General features: G+C 40.0%; 1 protein-coding gene across 5 annotated transcripts in view; it reads right to left on the bottom strand.

Moving 5' to 3' along the window:
* HIVEP2 (HIVEP zinc finger 2) overlaps positions 1-26353 on the bottom strand; it is a 205601-nt gene that overhangs the window by 64014 nt on the left and 115234 nt on the right. The window contains exon 1 of one of the 5 annotated variants that reach the window (XM_027601255.2): positions 1876-1909. The exons of the other annotated variants lie outside the window; for them this stretch is intronic. The gene's annotated coding sequence lies outside the window, so the exon portion shown is untranslated. Of the gene's footprint in view, positions 1-1875; positions 1910-26353 lie in introns of those variants that run through there. 5 annotated transcript variants of the gene reach the window in all.

Raw genomic sequence — 26353 nt, 5'->3', positions numbered from 1 at the left:
AAAGGGGAGTTGAAAAATGACAGCTCCTTGAAGACAGGCCACATTTTTGTCCAACTGGAGTTGACAAGCATCGACAGGGCATATGAGGACTTAATCCAAAGAAAGGCAAGTGGGTATGTCCTTCAAGCTATCGCTGGAGCCCAGATTCTAAAAAATAAAGTATAAACTAAGGATTTGGGAGCCCAAATTTTCTTCTGAGACTCACGTAATGTATAGGTCTATACATTTTAGAAATGTAATAGCACTTTTTTTTGTTTTGTTTTTCCCCAATCACTTGGTAATGAACCTGACTGAAACTCTAGCCAAAATACTGTGACTTTGGTTTAGGATACATTCTGGTTGTAGTCAAAGCTTAGGAAAGACATGCTTTCAGTTCCAGACTCTGTGCTCCCACAAATTGCACTTTGGCTGTACACTGGTCATTCGACCTCTCTTTCTGAGATGACTAGTAGTCTTCTAGTGTGTCTTAAGCACTCTGCTGGATACAACATGCACAGAGATAAAGAGAACATTACTAATAAGATACAAGATCCTCAAAACACACCTTGAGATGTAACTAGTGAAGGACAACATAATTTTAAGAGTAAAGAAATTTACAAAGCAAGAGAGGGTCACTGAGGGAAAAGTGGAAAAAAAAAATGTGTCTTGAGGAGCAGCAAAAAGATATGCAAGAAAATGACATTTAAACTAGATCTTGAGGTGCCTGGCTGGCTCAGTTGGTAAAGCACGTGACTCTTGATCTCAGTGTCGTGAGTTCAAGCCCCACATTGGGCATAGAACTTACTTTAAAAAAAATTGTATTCAAAAAGATAAATACATTAGATCTCAAAAGAGGAAGGAAAGAAGAGAAGGGAAGGGATATATATTGAGCGTGGACTATTTACCAGACACAACTGACATATTGTCACCTTGTTGCCACCATTTTGGAGAAGCTGAAACTAAGGCCAGACAACTGAAGTCACTTGCTAAAATGTCACACAGCCAGCTTCAAACCCAGCTTTGTATGTTCTGTACAATGTACGAGCTCCCTTCCAAGGACAAGGAAGCGTTTTTCACGTGGGAAAAGGAAAGAATTATTATTGTTACAGTTAAAATTTCTTAAGAAGTGCCTCTTGTAATACTTTACTCATAAAGAATTAACATTTTATGGCTGTAGGTATAATTTTCTATCTGTCTATAAAAAGCTGTAAAAACCCAGTCCTTTGAAAAACACCTGGGGCTCAAGGTCACTGAAGGGATTTGTGAAACTTTTAAAATCGTATGCAAAATGTTATGTACATAAGCATTTTTCTGCGCGGAAAGGGTCAGGAGCTTTTATTAGTCCTAAAGAGGTCTATGAACACCTCTTTCCAAAGGCTAAGAACCACTGATGTACAGAGAGTTTTGCTGGGCTTTTTAATGTTCTCCAAAAAGGAAAATACACATGTAAAATTTAGTTTCACATATAAGGAAATACATTTTATATGTAATAGGGAAGAATAGTAATATAGTCTATTAATAATGTAACCACTTGATAATGAGACACTAAAGGGACCCTTTCCCATGTTCCAATAACTACTCAGGATGTTAACAGTGAAAGGGTCATTTAGAAAGCTAATTTCCTTTTCATCATGCTTGTTAAGTGTTTACTTTAATTCACATCCTGTGTGACCCTATGGGAAAATTTTTAACTAATACTGGGGAAAATCCCATAGGGTTACACAGGATGTGAACTGGGCCCATACTGAGCTACCTTTGGCTCAAAAAATAAAATTAGATAGGTGAGTTTCACTTTCTGTTTGTCATAAGTTCCACTTTCTGGTTCCCAAACTTTAGATTCATAGCATATCTGTGTTTCTTGAATTGGCAGCCTCAATAAAATCCCAAAATTCTCACTCTTTTTAAGGAATGATTTCTCAGTGTTGTATAGCAAACTCCTTCCTGCCGAAAATGCCAATCTGTAGCGCGAATCCAGGCGAGCCTGCTGGAGCACTCGCAGAGTGCTCCTCCATAACTGTGCTCACAGTTCAGCTGCCGTTTTCCATTTCCTGTGGAGAACACACATCATACCACTTCCCCTATAGAAAAAAGAAAGCAGCCCAGCTTAATTACTGATGGAAACACTGTCATACTTTCCACTGGCCAAGCTTGAAACCATTACTGATCTAACCTTCATTAATTTTTCCACTACAATTTGCAGAAATGTCAGGAAGCAGCTGCACAAAAACTGATTAATTGTGCTTATCACCACTACTTCACCAGGCTATATATATATTTTTTTCCAGTTTAAAAATAAAATTTGGGATTTTTCTGTTTTGATTGGTATTGGTGGTGGTATATCTTATTCTGAAAAAAACCCAGGTCGATTTTTGACAGCTTCCAATGGCCCAACATTTTCAAATCTGGAGTAGACCCCATGAAGTTCGGGACGGCATCCATGAAGGAAGAGATTGCTTCCTGCTGATTACTCAGTTATATCTGTTTAAACAGAAGTTAATGAATTCAAGTCTATAGCAACACTGCATTTATTAGTCAATCATAGAAGCTAAAATTCACTTCCGAAATGCGAATTAGAAAATCAAGTGCCCTTTTTCTATTTTTTTTTTCACTTTCTTTCTCCCTCATCATTTTAGTTTGAGCTATACCATCTGTCTCAACCCATCAAGTAATGTACTGAGCATGTCTGGCAAAAACAAGTGGAACAGTACACCTCCTAACCCCGAGTATGCAACCAGTGAGCATCTATAAAAGTGGTACCAACGGAATCTGGCCATCTGGGGATAACCGGTTACGGCAAGCTTAGGTTCTCAGCCAGCACTCAGATTCACAGACGTTTGACTAGTTGGCAAAACATCAACTAGTGTTCAAGAAGAGAAACACTAACAAACTTTGTTTTTCAAAACACAAGAAGTCAGATATAAATTCTCCAAGGTGTATTTGTCAATGTCGCCGACAAGAAGGCTTCAAAAGCAAAGATCAAAGCACTGTCATTGTCCTTGACGGGGAGGCAAAGTCAACCCAGATCTAGCATTCTGCAGCACTACTAAACTTTTTGAGTATGAGCATGTTTTTCCTTCTCCATATTGCCTGATCACATACAAGCAAGGGATTAAAGCCCAACAAACTTTGAACCAAATGACACGGTACCTTTCAGAGCCAGCTCCAAGAGACTGAAAAGAGTTCCTTCTAGGACTGCATCAAAATAATCCAAAGGCTGCCTTCACACCAGATATATAGGTTCCTAGTCTAACCCCAAACAAAGGAAAACAGAGATCGGACAACAGTGGTGTCAGGCATTGATGTAATAACTGGACGTGTAGGACAGTAGTCCAGATCATGGACTCTGGAACCACAATACCTCTTTCAAATCCCACCTCTAATACTTAGTAGACACATAAATGACTTCTGGCAAGTTACCTAGCCCTTCTGTGCCTTAGTTTTCCCATATGTAATATGTAGGTAATAAAAACCTTAAAATTGTTAAGAGAATTATACAGTGCTTAGAAACGGCACTAACAAGTAAAATCTAAATATTAGTTATGAATTCCACATTTTCCTCCTGATATTTCAGGCATGTGTTAGTCTAAAATAAAGAGGAAAGAATCTGCCAAGAGTTCCTAAATTAATTTAAGAGAGCCCGGCGGGGGTGGGGGGTGGCTGAAAGATTTCCCCTACTATTACGGAGCTATCAATTCTGCCTAAAATACCACCATTAAAACTGGGCCAAGCAACCAGGGTTAGATTTTCTCTTCTTTCTGTTGACCCCCTCAGGTATCTTAGGGGAACATGCTTTGTGATGTTGTAGGACCTAGGGGCAAGCACTGCTGGAGGTAATCATCTCTCACCACCACCAGCAGCAGGCCTGGAAAGGAGAGGTGGGAGGAAGGACACCACAGGCTAGGGAAGTGCAAACAAAGGACACTGAGTTGGCCTTCATCATAATCAAAGGGTTTGCTGAATCAAACAAAGGAGTGAATTCCCTGGCACAGAGATTAAGACTGAGATGCCAGGAGGCCACATGGTCCAGGAAGGATACCTCTTTTAATTCCTGTTGTACCATGTGACCTTAATTAACTCACTACACTCTCCAAGTCTTGACCTTCCATAGAGAAATATGGGATCTCATTCATATACATTAAAGCTTCTCAACCTTCTTGCTGCCATGAGCCCCTTTGGCAGTCTGAGGAAGCCTGTGGATCCCTTCCTAGCATAATGTTTTAACTACATAAAATTAAATATAGAGGACTATAAAGGAAACTGATGATAATGACATACAATGATCTCAAAAAATTTTAAGACAAATTTGTTGACAGTAATTATGTGATTCCTTATTAAAAATTAGAAACAAGATATAGTGCAAGATAATATCTACCATAATTTTGAGTAGTCATAATCACAAAGATACTTTGAGATGTTAGCCACAACAGTGATGATGTGAGAATATCTGTTATTTTTACTTGAGACAAAGGCACAGATATTGCTAAAACTGTTTTGTCTGTTGCCTACATTAATATGGAGGGAGCACTGTAGTTCAGTTAGAGGTTAGTGCAAATAAAACTAGAATTTTTTTCTAAATCAAATTCTCAGATCCTCTGAATTCTATTTGTAGCTAAGATCCCCAATGTAGGTAAATAACAAATCCATTTATAATTCCAATGATCTAGGATCAATGATTGAATTGTGTCCCCAGCTTTCTCCAGAGTCTTCACAAAGGAAAAGAACTCTCTTATCCTTTCCATATACGTGCAGAGAAACAGACTTACAGAATGGAAGTATCTTTCCTCATCCCTATCCAAGAAGGATTTGGAAATGAGTTACCCAAACACTTCTAGGCCCTCTCGCTCTACAGGCATATACAGATGAAAGGGCATCAATACCAATTAACCACAGCTCCCGTTCCAGCCCCACCTGCTCACACAGGACCTCCAGGCCCCTTGAGAAGTCCCAACCAAGTATTTCTAGAATGCCATCAAGGGAGACTTACAAGAACACACCGGCAGCCTGACAGCCAGTCAGTCACAAGGCCATCTGTCGTTTTGTCCTTCCAGCACCAGCTCCCCCTAGTGTCCTCATCAAGGAACCCCTCTGCCGCCTCGGCAGATAGTGGCCCTCTTGAGAATTCTAATGCTCAGACACCCCACAGCCAGGTAGGAGTTCTTGCCATGGGTTCCACACTTCAGAAGGTCCCACATACCACAAACACACACAAAAGAAATGTCTTGAGGGGCACCTGGGTGGCTCAGTCGGTTAAGCATCTGACTCTTAATTTTAGGTCAGGTCTTGATCTCAGAGTCAAGGGTTCAAGTCCCACATTGAGCTCCACACTGGGCGTGGAGCCTGGTTGAAAGAAAAAAAGAAAAGAAAAGAAATGTATTGAAAAGTACATGTGCACCTCTGTCACCAGCATCCAAATGTCCTGCAGCCCTAAATGTCCTAGCTCCTGACTACAGCTGTTTAGATGCCAGGTAAATGTTTCTCCATATCTTGTGAGCAATCTCTTTGCCCCGATCAAAAAGTGACTGAGTTTGAATGCCCTGAAGGTTTGTGGGTGGTGACACTGCAGAGTGTGGAGTTAGACACCATTTCAAAAGCAGAAAAAATGTGAGTAGCATTAATGCTTAAGTAAAAAACACAGAGTACCTAGTCAATGCTCTTAAATGGCATGAAGGCAACAGATTCCTGTATAAAAAAGTACTACCAGGCGTGCCTCTTCTTGCTTCTCTTAGTGCTCCGATCAAAAGTTCTAGAAATATCAGTGCATTAGTGCAGCGTTTGGAAAATTATACATGGTGCCCAAAGAACATTTTCCAAATAAACAATTCTTACTCTTCATTTGTGACATATAAATGAACATTGAACACTAAGCCTGTACGTGGATTATTTCAATTACAATAGTTAAGAAGACAATTACATTTCCAAAATATATGTTAAAGAACTTTAGCTTTATTTAAATAATTTTGGATTTAAAATGTTTTATACATTCACTATAACATGGACTTGCCTTTTGATTTTAAAGTTATTTTGGATATTTAATAAAAAATAGCTTTTTGAAAATGTTTAGCTTTTGAATTTGTACTTCCTCTACTCTACATTGTTAATGAAAATATATTGATATTTTATATACTTTGAATACAATTAACATTTTATATTTAAATCCCTTAGGTCATTGAGAATGAAAACAAATCAAGAAAAAAAAGCAATAGAAAATCTACAAACATTCTGCTTAAATTTCTTAAGCTGGAAACAATGCAAGTAAGCAGACTTTTATCAAGCATGACCCACATAAAATTCACTAACAGGACATGACAAGTCCTTTATTTAATGATCATTTAATTACTGTTCAAAACAACAAAATGAGCCCAAAAATTATTCTTATCAAGTCCACAACTTAGTCAGGCCAATGAAACCCCTGCAACTTCATATTCTTTACAAAGATTTCATCACTGATCAGGTTAAGACGAAAGTCTGTGGGCCTCCATTTGAACTCTTGCCCTGAAGCCCCCACACATATTGCACCAAAGCCAAATCCCAAGTTGTGTGTTCTTAGGTCCAAACCCAGCTTGGCTTCTAACCAGTTCTCTCTCAAAATTGTCATGGAAGCAGCTCCAACAGGTTTTTGTCTCCACTCTTCTTTAGAATCTCACCAAGATTACTGTGCATATCTTGTTGCCATGTAACGTGATGGCTCAGATCCAGTCCCAGGAGATAGGGAGGTAATAGCGCCCTTCACTGCCCATCTCGGATATCCTCTGCCCTATCTCAGCTAGATATAAAACCACAGTTAAATATCACTGAGTCAAAACGCATACCAGAAGTGAGAGAGTAGGGGATTCTGGAGTTTAAGTGTGATGAATTCCATGCATTTACAAAGAAAACCATTTACTTAGCGTACCTTCTTTCCTCTTTCCTCTCTCTTCTCCCTGCCTCCAAGACTCTTGGATGAGATGTACTCCACCATCTCCACACCCCCTGTGCATTTCCCTACCAGACTACTAAAATTAAGGTCTCGTAGGAGGAAGAATGGCAGCGAAGGCCAAAGAGAATGAAGCGGACCTTTCACATTTTTGCTCATTATCCAGATCTGAAACTTGGAGAACAAATCCTGCAGCAAGCTTTTTCCAACAATTTACATGAGCACAATGAATGTTTTGAATAGAGTTGTCCCTTTACACTTGGAAGTTTAGAGGAAGGATATTTCCTAAACATCTGGATTAAGGGACTGGTTCCTACAATAATCCATATCAACTTTTGTTTAAGTTTTTGTTTAAAGATCTGTATAGGGGGCGGAGCAAGATGGCGGAGGAGTAGGAAACCTGGATTTCGTCTGGTCTCAGGAATTCAGCTGGATAGGGATCAAACCATCTGAACACGTATGAACTCAAAAGGAGATTGAAGAAAAGAACAGCACCAACTCTCTGAACAGAAAAGCGACCACTTTCTGGAAGGTAGAACGTGAGGAGAAGTGAATCCGAGATGATATTCAGGAGGATAGACGGCGGAGGAGGGGGCCTCCATCGCAGCTTCTGGCAAGTGATAGAGCTGCGGAGCACAAAATTGGAACTTTTAGAAGTCAGCTCCGCTGAGGGACGTCGCTCCAGTGGCTAAGCGGGGGGTGGAATCCTCGCAGGGACAGTGTGGTCTCAGGACCCTTGGGGTCACAGAAAGACCGGGGGTGCCTGAGTGCGGCAGAGCTCCTGGGTATCAGAGCGGGGAAGCCGGCTGCAGAGACAGAGCCAAGGCGTGGGCTCTCAGCTCAGGGTTGCCATAAACTGTGATCCGCGGCACAGTTGGGCCATTGCTCCTCCAGCAGGGACCCAAGAAGCAGGAGATCCAGGGAGACTCCCCTCCCTCCCCCGGGAGGAGCAGTGCGGGAGCACACCGCAGGGATCTGCTGGGTTTGGAGACTCCACACCGAGTCAGGTGACAGATAGAAATGCTCGCTCACAGGCCGGGTGAACACGGAGTGCGGCTGGAGAGCGGGGAGACGGGAGTAACTGACTGCTTTTCTCTGGAGGCGCACTGAGGAGCAGGGCCCCGAGTTCTCAGCTCCTCTGGGCGGAGATTGGGAGGCCACCATTTTCACCCTGGTCCTCCAAAGCTGTACTGAGAGCTTGCAGGGAACAAAAGCTCCCGAGAGCAAACCCGAACAGATTACTTAGCCAAGACCAGGCAAGGGCAGGGCAATTCCACCTCCGGCAAAGACATTTGGGAACCATGGCAACAGGCCACTCCCCCAGAAGACCAGCAAGAACAGCTCGCCAAGACCAAGTTTACCCATCAATGAGAACAGCAGAACTCCAGAACTAGGGGAATACTGCACATAGAATCCATGGCTTTTTTACCATGATTTTTTAGTCTTTCAAAGTTAATTTTTTATAACTGTCTTTTTTTTTAATTTTTTCCCTTTTTCAACCAACATCTTATCAATCCCCTTTTTAAAAAACATTTTTATTTTTCATTTTTAGAGTCATATTCTGTTTCTTCATAGTAGTTACCCTTATTTTTGACATATATATAAGTTGTTCTCTCTTTAAAATTTTGAGATATAGTTTCTTCTAACAGATCAAAATATACCTTAAATCTCTAGTGTGTGGCTTTGTTCTAGGCTCCTGCCTGATTACATTCTCTCCCTTCTTTTTTCTTTTTTTTTTAATCCTCTTCTTTCTTTTTTCAAACAATTCTTATCAATTCCTTTTATAAAATTTGTTATAATTTTCATCTTTACACTCATATCCCATCCCTTCATCTTATCAACCCTTATTTTTATACATATATAAGCTTTTCTTTCTTTAAAATTTTGGGAGGCACTTTCTTCTAACAGACCAAAATACAACCAAAATCTAGCATGTGGCACTGATCTATGCACCAGCCTGATCATATTTGATCATATTCTGTTATTTTTTTTGTTCTGTTTTTGTTTGTTTTTATCTTTTTCTTTTTTCTTTCTTTCCCTTTCCTTTCCCCCGGTTTCAGGTCTTTTCTGATTTGTTTAGAGTATATTTTCTGGGGATGTTGTTAACGTGTTAGCATTTTGTTCTCTCATTCATCTATCCTCCTCTGGACAAAATGACAAGACAGAAAAAATCACCTCAAGAAAAAGAACAAGAGGTAGTACTGACTGCCAGGGACCTACTCAATATGGACATAGTACAATGCCGGACCTAGAATTCAGAATCATGATTTTAAAGATGCTAGCTCGGCTTGAAAAAAGCATGGAAGTTACTAGGAAACCCTTTCTAGAGAAATAAAAGAACTAAAATCTAACGAAGTCGAAATCAAAAAGGCTGTTAATGAGGTGCAATCAAAAATGGGAGCACTAACAGCTAGGATAAATGAGGCAGAAGAGAGAATCAGTGATATAGAAGACCAAATGATGGAAAATGAAGAAGCTGAGAGAAAGAGATAAACTACTGGATCACAAGGGCAGAATTCAAGAGATAAGTGATCCCATAAGACAAAACAACATTAGAATAATTGGGATCCCAGAAGAAGAAGAAAGAGAGGGGCAGAAGGTATATTGGAGCAAATTATGGCAGAGAACTTCCCTAATTTGGGGAAGGAAACAGGCATCAAAATCCAGGAGGCACAGAGAACCCCCCTCAAAATCAATAAAAATAGGTCAACACCCCGATATCTAATAGTAAAACTTACGAGTCTCAGAGACAAAGAAAATCCTGAAAGCAGCTCGGGAGAAGAGATCTGTAACCTACAATGGTAGAAACATTAGATTGGCAACAGACCTATCCACAGAGACCTGGCAGGCCAGAAAGGACTGGCATGATATATTCAGAGCAATAAACGAGAAAAATATGCAGCCAAGAATACTATATCCAGCTAGGCTGTCATTGAAAATAGAAGGAGAGATAAAAAGTTTCCAGGACAAACAAAAACTAAAGGAATTGGCAAACATGAAACCAGCCCTTCCAGAAATATTGAAAGGGGCCCTCTAAGCAAAGAGAGATCCTAAAAGCAACATAGACCAGAAAGGAACACAGACAATATACAGTAACAGTCACCTTACAGGCAATACAATGGCACTAAATTCATACCTTTCAATAGTTACCCTCATGTAAATGGGCTAAATGCCCCAATCAAAAGACACAAGCTATCAGATTGGATTAAAAAACAAGACCCATCGATATGCTGTCTGCAAGAGACTCATTTTAGACCCAAAGACACCCCCAGATTGAAAGTGAGGGGGTGGAAAACCATTTACCATGCTAATGGACACCAAAAGAAAGCTGGGGTGGCAATCCTTATATCAGACAAATTAGATTTTAAACCAAAGACTGTAATAAGAGATGAGGAAGGACACTATATCCTACTTAAAGGGTCTATCCAACAAGAAGATCTAACAGTTGTAAATATCTATGCCCCTAACATGGGAGCAGACAATTATATAAGGCAATTAATAACAAAAGCAAAGAAACACATTGACAACAATACAATAACAGTGGGGGACTTTAACACCCCCCCGACTGAAATGGACAGATCATCTAAGCAAAAGATCAACAGGAAATAAAGACTTGAAATGACACACTGGACCAAATGGACTTCACAGACATAGTCAGAACACTCCATCCCAAAGCAACGGAATACACATTCTCTTCTCTAGTGCCCATGGAACATTCTCCAGAATAGATCACATCCTAGGTCACCAATCAGGTCTCAACTGGTACCAAAATATTGGGATTGTCCCCTGCATATTTTCAGACCACAGTGATTTGAAACTAGAACTCAATCACAAAGGAAAGTCGGAAAGAACTCAAATACATGGAGGCTAAAGAGCAACCTACTAAAGAATGAATGGGTCAACCAGGATATTAAAGAAGAATTAAAAAAATTCATGGAAACCAATGAAAATGAAAACACAACTGTTCAAAATCTTTGGGATGCAGCAAAGGCACTCCTAAGAGGAAAGTATATAGCAATACAAGCCTTTCTCAAGAAACAAGAAAAGTCTCAAATACACAACCTAACCCTATACCTAAAGGAGCTAGAGAAAAAACAGCAAATAAAGCCTAAACCCAGCAGGAGAAGAGAAATAATAAAGATCAGAGCAGAAATCAATGAAATAGAAACCAAAAGAACAATAGAACAGATCAAAAAAACTAGGAGCTGGTTCTTTGAAAGAATTAACAAGATTGACAAATCCTTGGCCAGACTTATCAAAAAGAAAAGAGAAATGACCTAAAACAACAAAATCATGAATGAAACACATGATTGTGATTGATCACAACCAACACCAAGGAAATACAAACAATTATAAGAACATATTATGAGCAACTGTATGCCAGCAAATTAGATAACCTGGAAGATACATCCTAGAGATGTATCAACTACCAAAACTGAACCAGAAAGAAATAGAAAACCTGAACAGACCTATAACCACTAAGGAAATTGAAGCAATCATCAAAAATCTGCCAACAAACAAAAGCCCAGGGCCACATGGCGTCCCAGGGGAATTCTACCAAACATTTAAAGAAGAATTAATATCTATTCTTCTGAAACTGTTCCAAAAAATAGAAATGGAAGGAAAACTTCCAAACTCGATTTATGAGGCCACCATTACCTTGATCCCAAAACCAAAGACCCCATGAAAAAGGAGAATTACAGACCAATATCCTTGATGAACATGGATGCAAAAATTCTCACCAAAATACTAGCCAATAAGATCCAACACTACATTAAAAGGATTATTCACCACGACCAAGTGGGATTTATCCCTGGGCTGCAAGGTTGGTTCAACATCCACAAATCAATCAACGTGATACAATACATTAACAAAAGAAAGAAAAAGAAACATATGATCCTCTCAATAGATGCAGAAAAAACATTTGACAAAGTATAGCATCCTTTCTTGATCAAAACTCTTCAGAGTACATACCTCAATATCATAAAAGCCATCTATGAAGAACCTACAACGAATATCATTCTCAACGGGGAAAAACTGAGAGCTTTCCCCCTAAGGTCAGGAACATGGCAGGGATGTCCACTATCACCACTGCTATTCAACATAGTATTAGAAGTCCTAGCCACAGCAATCAGACAACAAAAAGAAATCAAAGACATCCAAATCAGCAAAGAAGAAGTCAAACTCTCACTGTTTGCAGATGTTATGATACTTTACATGGAAAACCCAAAAGACTCCACCCCAAAACTGCTAGAACTCATACAGGAATTCAGTAAAGTGGCAGGATATAAAAATCAATGCACAGAAATCAGTGGCATTCCTATACACCAACAACAAGACAGAAGACAGAGAAATTAAGGAGCCGATCCCATTTACAATTGCACCCAAAACCATAAGATACCTAGGAATAAATCTAACCAAAGAGGCAAAGAATCTGTACTCAGAAAACTATAAAATACTCATGAAAGAAATTGAGGAAGACACAAAGAAATGGAAAAACGTTCCATGCTCATGGATTGGAAGAACAAACATTGTGAAGATGTCAATGCTACCTAGAGCAATCTACACATTCAATGCAATCCCCATCAAAATACCATCCACTTGTTTCAAAGAAATGGAACAAATAATCCTAAAATTTGTATGGAACCAGAAAAGACCCCGAATAGCCAGAGGAATGTTGAAAAAGAAAAGCAAAACTGGCGGCATCACAATTCTAGACTTCCAGCTCTATTACAAAGCTGTTACCATCAAGACAGTATGGTACTGGCACAAAAACAGATACATAGATCAGTGGAACAGAATAGAGAGCCCAGAAATGGATCCTCAACGCTATGGTCAACTAATCTTCGACAAAGCAGGAAAGAATGTCCAATGGAAAAAAGACAGTCTCTTCAACAAATAGTGTCGGGAAAATTGGACAGCCACATGCAGAAGAATGAAACTGGACCATTTCCTTACACTACACACAAAAATAGACTCAAAATGGATGAAAGACCTAAATGTGAGACAGGAATCCATTAAAACCCTTGAGGAGAACACAGGCAGAAACCTCTTAAACCTCAGCCGCAGCCAATTCTTCCTAGAAACACCTCCGAAGGCAAGGGAAGCAAGGGCAAAAATGAACTATTGGGACTTCATCAAGATCAAAAGCTTTTGCACAGCAAAGGAAACAGTCAACAAAAGCAAAAGACAACCAACAGAATGGGAGAATATATTTGCAAATGACATATCAGATAAAGGGCTAGCAACCAAAATCTATAAAGAACTTATCAAACTCAACACCCAAAGAACAAATAATCCAATCAAGAAATGGGCAGAAGACATGAACAGACACTTTTCCAAAGAAGACATCCAAATGTCCAACAAACACATGAAAAAAGTGTTCAACATCGCTCAGCATCAAGGAAATCCAAATCAAAACCTCGATGAGATACCACCTCACACCAGTCAGAATGGCTAAAATTAACAAGTCAGGAAACGACAGATGTTGGCGGGGATGCGGAGAAAGGGGAACCCTCTTACACTGTTGGTGGGAATGCAAGCTGGTGCAACCACTCCGGAAAACAGTATGGAGGTTCCTCAAACAGTTGAAAATAGAGCTACCATACGATCCAGCAATTGCACTACTCGGTATTTACCCCAAAGATACAAATGTAGGGATCCGAAGGCGTACGTGCACCCTAATGTTTATAGCAGCAATGTCCACAATAGCCAAACTGTGGAAAGAGCCAAGATGTCCATCGACAGATGAATGGAGAAAGAAGAAGTGGTATACATATACAATGGAATATTATGCAGCCATCAAAAGGAATGAGATCTTGCCATTTGCAACGACGTGGATGGAACTGGAGTGTGTTATGCTGAGTGAAATAAGTCAATCAGAGAAAGACATGTATCATATGACCTCACTGATATGAGGAATCTTTAATCTCAGGAAACAAACTGACGGTTGCTGGAGTAGGGGGGTGGGAGGGATGGGGTGGCTGGGTGATAGTCATTGGGGAGGGTATGTGCTATGGTGAGTGCTGTGAATTGTGCAAGACTGTTGAATCACAGATCTGTACCTCTGAACCAAATAATGTAATCAATGTTAAGAAAAAAAGAAGAAGAAGAAGAAGAAGATAGTAGGTGGGAAAAATGAAGGGGGGGGAAATCAGAGGGGGAGACGAACCACAAGAGACGATGGACTCTGAAAAACAAACTGAGGGTTCTAGAAGGGAGGGGGGTGGGAGGATGGGTTAGCCTGGTGATGGGTATTAAGAGGGCACATTCTGCATGGAGCACTGGGTGTTATCCACAAACAATGAATCATGGAACACTACATCAAAAACTAATGATGTAATGTATGGTGATTAGCATAACAATTAAAAAATTTTTGGGCGCTGAGTGGCTCAGTTGGTTAAGCGACTGCCTTCGGCTCAGGTCATGATCCTGGAGTCCCGGGATCGAGTCCCGCATCAGACTCCCTGCTCGGCAGGGAGTCTGCTTCTCCCTCGGACCCTCCCCTGTCTCATGCTCTCTCTCTATCTCATTCTCTCTCTCAAATAAATAAATAAAATCTTAAAAAAAATTAAAAAAAAATTTTTTAAAAAGATCTGTACAAAGTCTTGATTTTCATGTTTTAAACCGAGAAAGAATTTTAGAGGTTTTGCAGATATATAGAGAAATCTCATTATATGTGTATGTGTGTATATATATACAATACATATATAATAATAATATGTATATAAAATCAAGAAGGTGGGTATTGGGATATGGGAGGCCTGAGCTACTTGCTCAAGGTCTGTCAGCTATTCTCTGAGATCCAGGGTAAGAACCTAGGTGGCTTCCTGACATTTCAACCAATGACCTTTCTAGTTAATCACCACTTCCTCCCCCCAACAGTGAACCACCACGTAATGTTTATATGTGGCCATGTAATATTGGTATTATTCAATTCAGAAATCACTTATTAAGGCTCTGATAATGTTAGAAAATAAAACTTAGAAATCATTTAGTTATTAAGAGTCATCCTTCTTATAAGTTATTCTACATATTATTAATAAATGTAGATATGCAAGATCTAATTATAATAGACATTACAGAAACTACACAGAACATTTCCCAAACTTGATTCTCTAAGATATGCAAAAGAGGGTTTAAATGATAGTTTTATTGTGAGTAAAAAGATTTAAAAATGTGTTCTTCAGAAAATGTTAACTAATTACATCTGTTCTGAAGAATCATTCACAGTGCCAATGTTAACATGGATATTATTTTAATTTAAATTTTCATCAGATTTCCAAAATGCATCAAACATGTACATGTAAGATAGGGTACATTAAAAATAGTAAAGTCTGATTAATCTAGCAATATTTAAAATAAAGTAATAAATATCTTCAAATAAATGACAACATTATCTTCATTCACTAGCTCACTTCTATATTTTAAAGTAAAATCCTAAGTGGACAGATATTATAAAGGTTATATGATGACTCGGAAGAGCTCTACTTTTACTGTGACTAGTGGAAAAGTTGTAGATAACTAACCAAAGTATTTCAAGTCTTGTTCCTGCCAGCTGGTAAAGGTTCACAACATGTAAATTGAAAAGCACATACAGAGTGCTCAATACTTTGAAAAGACTGTATCTCTTTGACCTGTATGTGATCAAAGGGAATTTCATAATTAATTGTTTATCAAAATGCTATTATATATTTCCTGATGAGACAGCAATTTTCCATCCATGTACAACCTTACATTTCCATGTTGTTCAGTCCCCATCACTAATACTGTATTTCCCAGCAAAAACCCATTAGTTTATCTTGCATTTATCAGAATCAAAAATATGGTCATTGTTCAACTTCCTTCCATTCCTATTCTGTATGAATGAATGAATGAATGAATGAATCAGTGAATGAACAAATGATCCATATACACACATCAAAGTAGTTCTTGTCTTCTCTGTGGCCACAGATACAAGGTGTAAGGAAATACATATGGTTTAGAAAATAATACAGGCACAGATGCAAACCATTTAGAAAACACCAAAATGAAATTAACTTCTTTTTTCTCTCTAGAATTAAAAAAGTCCACGTAAACATTTTACTTTGTCAAATAAATACTTCCAACTTGGGTACGGCAGTCTTAAAATATGCATAATAAGCTTCCATATTAACATAGTTTAATTAAAATATTTAGAAAGTCTATAAAATATGTTAATATGTTCATCAACTCCCAAAACTCAAAATTTACATTTTGACAGAATGAAAATTATTGCCATTTATGCACATACTATGTTTTATATGCTTTGGAAACAAAAGAACTTGAGATTAAGAGTTCTGTGATGAAGATCCCATAGGTTTCTCAGTTCAACTTGAATTTTAACTATTTAAAATAGAGGTAAACATGGTGGCATGTTACACTGACGCAAATATTCATGAATGTATGCTGCAAAGCAATTAGGGATAAAAACTGAAGGCCTTGTCCTCGCATACCATATCACCAAGCTGAAATTACAATAAAATAAGTCTTGTGAGACAGAAACCTATGAGCCACATCACCACAAAAAAAGTAGAAAATCATAAAAATGAGGCAAGGAGACATAATAAACAAAAGAGTAAAAAGAGAAAAGAATTAACTGGCAAGGGACATATCCCTACATTCTCAGATTTTCTGGGAGACTAGCCTGAGTCAGTCCTCACTGTCCCTTCTCACTCCTCAGTTCAATAGCTAGTTGAAAAATCTTGACAGTGCTTCAAAGGAAGAATAGGTCCGTACATTTAGGGAATTCCCTGAGGATATTTAGGATATTTACATGTATGTACAAATAAACAAATATCTATCCCAGGGCTTCCGCTGAGACAGGGGGAAAAGCAGCCAGATAAATATCTTGCCCATTCAATTCTTAGGGAAAAAGAATCCCACAGCAGTAATAGGTAAAGTCTGACAAGAACGCATGGCAATTTCTTCAGAAGGCTCTGAGGAGTCTCACCCCCATCAATCTAATTAAGTGGATTACCGCATTCTAGCCGACTGAACACATAAGGATGTATTTTATCTAAAATGTTACAATTCTCTTCTCTACTCAGCTATATTTCCCAGTCCCCCCAGTCAGGAATACAATAGGAACTCAGTAAATGTTTATTGATTGAGTGATCAAAGGAATGAACAGATGAATGAATGAACAATTATAAATACACTCACATTTAACATACTTCACAAGTACTATTATGCCATTTGTGGGGTTAAGGAGCAATTGCTTCTTCCTCTATTCTATTCCTTTTAATTTCTCTCCTTCTATTCTTTTATTTTTTTTAAGATTTTATTTATTTGTCAGAGCAAGAGAGAGAGCATGCGCACAAGCAGGGGGAGCGCCATGCAGAGGGAGAAGCAGGCTCCCCGCTGAGCAGGGAGCCCAGCGAGGGGCTCGATCCCAGTTTCCTCTGATCATGAGCTGAGCGGAAGGCAGACGCTTACCCGACTGAAACACCCAGGTGCCCCCCTTTTATTCCTTTAAAATTGCAAGGTAGTCTGATATAATTAAAATTCTCCTTTGTATTAAATATGGGCACCTCTGGGAAAGTTCTTTTATTGTGCCCAGTTCGCTGAAGTAATTGATTTGAAACACACATACACCAAAATCAACCAAATATAACTATGATATAAATTTCACCTTTTTTCCTTTACATTCCATAGTAATATGCTATTCATCTTAGCAAGGCGATTTAAAATTTTTCTTTAAGTTCTATTATTATTCGTAAATGTTAAACGTGTAAGTGGTATCCCTCCTGCCTCCTACCAGATTCCTGCATCATTCCGGAAGTTTCCTCAAGCTGAATGCAACACAATATGCCCTGTGTATGACTATGTATTTTGTCTGTTTATTGGCACATCAATATCCTGGAGGACAGGAAAAGAAGTGGGGGGGGTGTGTGTAGTGCGTGCGTGCGTGTGTGTGTGTGTGTGTGTGTGTGTGTGTCCGCACGCACCGCGCACACATGCCCAGGCACGGACTTCCCTGGATTGTTCTCTATGGAAATCTCCCACATGGGAAAAGGGCCAAGGAGAGCCCGAGGACTTCCCTGACCCTGAGCCAAGGGTGTGGTAAATGTGCTCACCATAACCAGCTGGGGTGCGTAAAGGGAAGGAGTGGGAAGGAGGAAGGAGGAAGCTGATAATAAGTGTTGAAATCTTTTACTTCTGAGACAATAATCTAAGAATCTAACATTTTTGCAATATTTAAATAATTTGCAAAGACTTCTCAGACTAACATAGTCTCAGGTGATACCTCTAAGACCAGCCAGAGCACTAAGATCTACCAAGGTTTATGTAAATTTGACCCATTAAGGAGGAATCACTGAAAGAAGTTCAGCTTTTTCTTTCACTGATGTAGTTTTATTATATCTGACGACAAGTTGTAACCTTTAGAATGTTCCCACCCCCACCCTACTGAAATCTCTTCAAAAGCCACCCAGGATCCTTAAACTGCCAAAGACAGTGGCCCTTTCTTGGATCAGAATCATTGGTGACTACTTTGCAGCACTTGACATTGTTAGACATACCTTCCTTAAATATTGAGCTCACAGCTCAAAATCAGACACACAATAGACAATAAGTAGAAGCTCTTCTTCCTATGAAGTTCCTCCCCTCTTAGCTTCTTTGCTACTTGCCTCTCTTGGTTTCCAGCTACAATTCTGATAGCTAAAATACTTTGGAATCTATCCTCTATCTGATCTTCCAGGCCCAGATGAAGCATCTTCTCCCCTGTACGCTTCCCACTTTTCCAGTGTCAAAATTAATACCTCTCTCCTTTGTGTTCTCATAACCCTTTGTCCACTCCTGGCTATGACACTGATCATGATCTGGTTTGGATTCAGTTAACCAAGGACATATTTTATAACCACACCTAAGTTTTCGGATACTTGGAAAGGGGACCACACTTGCTTCATCAGTACACACCTCTAGCACCAAGCACCAGTGTTTTGCACATGCCTGGCTTTCCATAAATATTAGTGGGATTTGAAAGTCTACTGAAGTTGTTGAACTGAACAGAATCTTTAACTTCTTCCTGTTTCCCACCCCTCCATTGCCAATCACAGGCCAAAACCTGCAGATAATTTAATCCCATCTGTCCCTTCCTGTGTATTCCTATTTCAACCACCCAGTTGAGAACCCAGTAAATTCTCATGAGACTATCCCAATAGCTTCTACCTTCTCTACCTCCAGTTTTCTACCTCTTACCTATAAGTGAAGTGAGTTTTATTTTCAAAAATATAATCTAATCATGTTACTCCTTTACTCAAAAATGGATAAAGGGTCTCTGGTGTCTACCAAATGAATGTGCTAACTACACATTAAAGGCCCTCTACACACCAGATCTCTTGACACCATTCTTTCTGTTTTCTTCCATGTCTTCTCCCTCACTAACAAACACAACAGTTACTTTTCACTCCATGAGGACACCCACATCATCCACCTGTTTCTTTGCCTATGTGGATATAATTCTCTCCACCTGTCAAAATGTTGCCCATCCTTAAAGCCCTCCTCAGGAAAGACTTCCTGATCCCTAAGCCCTTCCCACTCACATACCCACAAGAAAGTGCATATGATTTCTTCCTCTGAATGGGCAACACATTTTACTTACACATCTCTGGGAACGCTACCTAAGCTTTCTTCTATCCAAGTCAGGTATGTAGTAGTATCTCTCTTTTAGATTTGATAAGCAGCTTAAAAGCTAAGATGCAGACTTCCTCATCATTTTATTCCTCCAACCACCAGAGCACTAAATTGCGTATGGCAGAAATGTCATAAATATTCATTGAATTTAAACCTAACTGAAGCTTTTACAAATAGCCAAAAAAGCTCAGGTTCCATGTAAGAAGGATGGGGGCTCAAGCCAAGTTAGAACTGGCATCTGTGATTGGTGTTCTCAAAATTTCAACTTAAGGCTGATGAGCAGAATTAAGCTCTGCTACAGTCAATGAATAATTTATTTGTGCACAAAACATTCTGTTAATGGAAATCTTTTTATGGCTCAAGATCTAAAATATATTTACCACCCTATAGTTATTAAATGTTTGCTTTAATCATTAGTACACAAGGTAATGACAAATGATAATTACAGGATCATTATATGCTCTTAAACTGATTTAATCAAGAGTATCTTTTCTGAAATTCAAAAACTCCTCAGTGGATGGGGATGGGGATGGATTCCGCTAGAACCCGCCAACTCACTGCCACCATCAATTTAAGAACCTAAGGATCTTGTTGTTAGAAACACTACAATTGAGAGAATAACCTTAGATTCAAATAGCTAATACATTTTTTAAAATTTTAATGCTGAAGTAAAAATCCCACCCTTCCCTGAAGTGGACTGCTCCAGCTGAATACATCCTAGCAAAAGAGCAGTGCATGTGTTTGCGCATTCCCTAGATTTTCCAGCCTGCCAAAAAATGTTCCTTTGCTGTGCTATTTCAGCAAGTCGTGAGATGACAATGATTATGCTCCTCAAAAGGAAAAGATAGCTGTTTTCCCCCTGTTTTTATTTTTGGATGCTGAAAGGCACACTTCTGGCTGTTGTGAGTACTCTGACAAGTACACATGTTCCTAAGGAGGTGAATTTGTGGGGGATTTTGGCAGGGGTAAGGTTGAGAAAACCTAAAACTATCCTAAGCTCTTGGGAAATACTTAAGGACAGCAAAAAGAGGAAGAAGACTCAGGTCTTCCAGTGAATTCCTGTTTCCAACTATCAACCCTCACGGAAAAAGAAAAGTCAAGTAGTATAAAATATATGCTTTTTATCTACTTTTATCTCAAATTCAACTAGTTTACAATCAAGTTCATCACCCTATTACTGAAACCAGTTCTCTTTTTACTTCTCTTTTCCTATTAAAAGTAACATTCAAACTCCCAGGCTCAAAGCCTTGTGTCATCATTGACAGCTTCCTCCCTCTCCCCCTACCCCCAGATGGCACACACGCAAGTGCACACGTACACACAAACACACACACACACGAACGACACACACACAAACCACCTATACCCAATCAGGCAGGCCCTACATTGGCTTACTGCGCCCACCCTCCCTTATATTATCTGCGACCTATCAATCCTTACTGCTACCTCTCCAGCTCAGGCCCTCCACACCTATCTGAGATCCTACTGCACAAAATCAGATCAGAAGGTACTCTGGGTCCAACTGGCAAATTCCTAAGGGACAGGTCTAGGCAGAGTATCCTCAGGGATATGGAATCTAGGGATAATGAGGAGAGGCGGTGACCTGTGCAAGTATCAGGAGAGTCTTAAGGAAACCAGTTTGAGCAGAAAGTAGCCACAAGGGTACATGATGCATACCTGAGGAGTGGGAAACTGAGGAAGAGACTGAAGAAGTTAAGTCAAAAAGAATCCCCTGAACCTGGGTTCAAGTGTTCACTGAAGTTTTCTAAAAGTAGCTTTGTCTGTGATGGAAGTGTGGGAGGAGAGGTAAAAGGCACACCATGAGGTGACAGCTCTTGGGCAGACTCATGTAAATGCCTCTTAAGTGGCTTCTGTGCTTTCAGGGGACCTCTTGCGTCTATGCACCCCACCCTCACCACTACCCCCTGCACCCCCTCATCACTACACCCATCCTACCCTCACCACTACACCCTGCACCCCACCCTCATTACTACCCCCCCACACCCCATCTTCACCACTACCCCCCACACCCCACCCTCACCACTACCCCCCATCCTACCCTCACCACTACACCCTGCACCCAACCCTCATTACTACCCCCCCCACACCCCATCTTCACCACTACCCCCCACACCCCACCCTCACCACTACCCCATCCTACCCTCCACCACTACACCCCCGCACCCACCCTCATTACTAACCCTGCACCCCACCCTCACCACTACCCCCAGCACCTCACCCTCATTATTATGCTCTGACACCCCACCTTCATTACTACCCCCCCCACACCCCACCCTCACCACTACCCCCGCACCCCATCTTCACCACTACCCCCCCACCCTACCCTCACCACTACCCCCAATCCTACCCTCACCACTACACCCCCCGCACCCCACCCTCATTACTAACCCTGCACCCCACCCTCACCATTACCCCCCGCACCCCACACTCACCACTACCCCCCGCATCCTACCCTTATTACTACCCCCGCACCCCACCCTCACCACTACCCCCTGCTCCCCCCCTCATCACTACACCCATCCTACCCTCACCACTACCCCCAGCACCTCACCCTCATTATTATGCTCTGACACCCCACCTTCATTACTACCCCCCACACCCCACCCTCGCCACTACCACTGCACCCCACCCTCATTACTACCCTCTGACACCTACCCACCCCATTACTACCCCACGCACCCCACCCTCATTATTACCCCCAGACCCCGACCCTCACCACTACCCCCAGCACCTCACCCTCATTATTAAGCTTCTGACACCCCATCTTCATTACTACCCCCCACACCCACCCCTCACCACTACCCCCGACACCCCAACCTCATTACAACCCTCCAACACCCACCTTCAATACAACCCCCCGCAGCCCCACCCTCACCACTACCCCAGCACCCCACCCTCACCACTACCCCCCGCATCCACCCTCACCACTACCCCTTGCACCCCACCCCTCATTACTACCCTCTGACACCCCACCCCTCATTACTACCCCCACACCCCACTCTCACCGTTACCCTACACCCCACACTCATTACTACACTCCGACACCCCACCTTCACCACCGTCTGCCGTACCCAACCCGCATCACTACCCCTTGCATCCCACCCTCACCACTACCCCCCGCACCCCACCCTCACCATCCCCCCCACACTCATTACTACCCCCGACATCATCCAGCACAACAGGGCTGGATTCATCTTCCTAATGTGCAGCTCTGACTGTGTCTCTCTTCTGCTCAACAATATTCAGGACCTTCCCACCACCACAGACCAATTAAATGCATACCCTCCCCCGGAGTCAAAGACAGCTGTACCCCACATTCACATTACATTTACACCTGTATCTCCCAGGACCCTTTACTTCAGAGGCCATGTTTTATTTTACCTCATCAAATCTTTTCAGAGGTCAATTGTTTTTTGTTCCCATGGTCAAGAAAAGGATAATAAAATGTCCTTGTCAGGGGAATAAAAGGGTTTTTGTTTTGTTTTATTGTGGGGGAGAGTATTGTTTTTCTCCATAGAGGAGATTTTTTTGCATTCAAAAGATCTCTAAAAGAACACAAAATTTATTCTTATGGCTCTGCTCTGGATATTTAATAAGTGTAAGACTTGCTGACTCATCTCACTAATATGATTAAAATTAAGTCCTGCGCCCAGGTATAAATTTTCAGTCCCCAAATGAATTTTAAAAGAAAACTCACAGCCAAATATTGTTATTGAATTTCAACAAATATTATTGAATATCTACTCTTTTTTTTTCATTCACCATTTTCAAGGCTGAAGAGGACACCCACAAAGTAAAGACACAGCTTTGCCCTCAAGCAGCTTACAGGGTGGCATATGAGAGAAAAACTTCACATAAGTCACTTTATATAAACCACAAAAGATCATACAAAAAGTAACATGAGAGAAGTAAAAAAATTGTTAAGAGGATTCAGAGAGAAATGGGGTAAAACATGAAGATGAGTAATACTAAAATAAAATAGTTAACCAGATTCTCATATCAGTAAAGAGCAATTAACCAAAAAAACAATAATGCAAATAATAGATGAGGTAGGAAATTGCAAAGTTAATTTGTCTTTTGACAATTCATGGATGAGAAGTCAATGTGATATCAGGTTCAAAAATAAGATCTCTAAGTGAGTCATTTTGGCCAATATCCACTTTAGCAATTTATTATGAAAACCATCCAAGAGAACCAGAATCTCAAAGGCTATTCTTCATCTATAGGGATGTTGCCTGGAGTTTGTGAGATTCTCAAAGCAGGGAGAGTGACCTGGGTGAACTAAACAGTATCATCAAGGAAGGTAAAGGTACACTGCCTCCAATGTTCCCTAAGAGACCTGATTCTTCTCCAAAACTTCCAGATAGCTCTTATTTCCTTATTGATTCATACTGAACAGAATATAGTGACTGCATCAACAAAGCTCCAATATTTGAATACTGGCAGTCAACCAGACCGGTGACCTTGGCAGCGAGTGATACGCTATCTAACGTTGCGGGAACCAGAGTTAAAGTCTGCTTCCATGACTCACCAGTGCTTGCGACTTTTGAGCAAAATCACTCAGTTGTATCCCCCTGAGCCTCCATTTCCTCATACACAAAATAAAATGTGAGAGGTATGTACATAACAGTTATTGCCTAAAGTGAGATAATGTAACATGGAAACCATTTGTAAACTAGAGCATTACACAAATGGTAATTCACGTCATCAGAGAAACAAGGAATATAATTACTAAGTCCTATTGCATAGGTTTTGTGTGGAGAGTAAAAGATTAGAGGTTTACCCCCACAACCACCCTTCAGTGCAAGCTAAAGTCGGGAAGCAAGAAGGATAGGCAGAAGGGAACACTATGAAATGATATAACAGCAACCCTTCAGTCGGTTTTCTGACGAATCTAAAAAACGCTCATGGAACAAAATGTGCTTTGTTCATACTGCTGGTTTACTTAACGCCTGTTGACTGAATGATGAATACATTCTGAAGGGGTAAGGTATTAAATGTGGGAATGAATGAAGGCATAGCCAGGAGAAATCCGTGAAGACCAAAGCAGGAGGTATCAGGTTGTGTCAAGAGTGAAAGAAATAATTTGGGAAAAATGAACCCATGTGGCCCAAAAAGCTAAGTAACGGCTCCATTCACACAGACTGTAAATGGCAAAAGAAATAGTGGCCCTGGTAGAGATTCGGTCTGGGTAATACTCATTCATAAATACTGACACTTTCTTCAGTTACCTAAAAGTGTAAAGGACCCATACAGCAGAGCTGTATGCATCTGAAAAACTATAAAAATGACCCCACATAAAAGGAAACATTTGAAGGCCACAAAACATTGATGCTCATAAGGTCTACTCTGAATTCTATGTGACAGTTGGGAAAATTGTATCAAACCCACAGAGAGGAGAGTAAATTTAATTTGCAACTTTATCAAATCTTCATAAAATCTGCTAAAACGTATCCAAATAGAATGGATTAAAAGTTTCCTCCCTTTCATTTTCCCCATTTGTGTAATTAATGACATATATATTTAAATTATTTATTTAATTTATTTAATTATTCTATTTTATTATTTATAAATTAAATTTGGATTTCAATAACTTCTGGCTCCAAAAATTACTAAATATAATGACTATGTAATTCTCAGCTAAGTAATTAACTGCTCTGAAACCCAATTTCCTCAAGTGAATATGGGATTCTTAATTTTTACTCTAAAAAAATTAAGCACCTGTAGCACAGAGCCCAACTCACAGAACATGTTAAGAATTCTCAGCTTCCTTCTTACCTTTCCTCAGCTTAAAGAAGAAATGCCACCTACATAGTTCTTTTTTTTTTAAATATTTCATTTATTTATTTGAGAGAGAGAGAGAGCGTACAAGAAGCAGGCTCCCCAGTGAGCAGGGAACCCGATTCGGGCTTGATCCCAGAACCCTGAGATCATGACCTGAGCCAAAGGCAGATGCTTAAAGGACTGCACTACCCAAGCGCCCCACAACTTACATAATTCTTTAATAATTACATCTGACGCAATGAAAGAATATAAATCTGAGCACATTGTTAAAGGTCCATAGTCCAGCTATTATTACCTTAAAATGAATAATTTCAAGACGAATCAAAAGCATTGGCTACACGAAAGAAAATGGCAACAAATGAGGAGCAATATTATTGATAAAAAGATAAAATCTCTTGTTTTCACTATATTTTACAAAAAGTGTCATAAGAGAAAGATCATCCTACTGGTGAGGGTTTTCCTTTCTTAGAAACTGTTTTCTATTTACTATCAGTTCAGGGTGGGGAAATTGGGCAAATTTTTAAAATGTATTATTTGAAAAAAAGTTCCTCACTTGGACTAATGGACAAAGTCAGGTTCACAGACAAAGTCAGGGAGAGACTACTGATTATACACAACGCAGACATCATAAAAACCATGCCAATTTCATATGAAGTGTTTCTTAGCCAAAGTATTTGGTTTAATTGAGAAAACGTACCCATCTCTATGAGTTCTGTCCTCAATGACAGGCTAAAGAACCAGTCACATGATTAATAAAATGTTAACTATTGTCATGTTTAAATAATGACACAACTACCATTACCACTCCTAACCATCATAAACACTAATAGTTATTACTACCTGTTAGGAGTTTAATCCTCATATAATCTTATGAATTTATTTGACAAAAGAAATTATTATTACTTTAAAACACAGTGACCCCAATGAGCTGACTTTTAAAGCAGAGGTTCCCAAAACGCACGGTGTGATTAATAAGAAGGCCAGCTGTACTCAATGTCCAGG

Source organism: Zalophus californianus, chromosome 7 (assembly GCF_009762305.2).
Source record: "Zalophus californianus isolate mZalCal1 chromosome 7, mZalCal1.pri.v2, whole genome shotgun sequence".
NCBI classification, from domain to species: domain Eukaryota; kingdom Metazoa; phylum Chordata; class Mammalia; order Carnivora; family Otariidae; genus Zalophus; species Zalophus californianus.
Note: the sequence above shows the minus strand (reverse complement) of the source record. Positions and strands in the feature narration are given on the sequence as shown.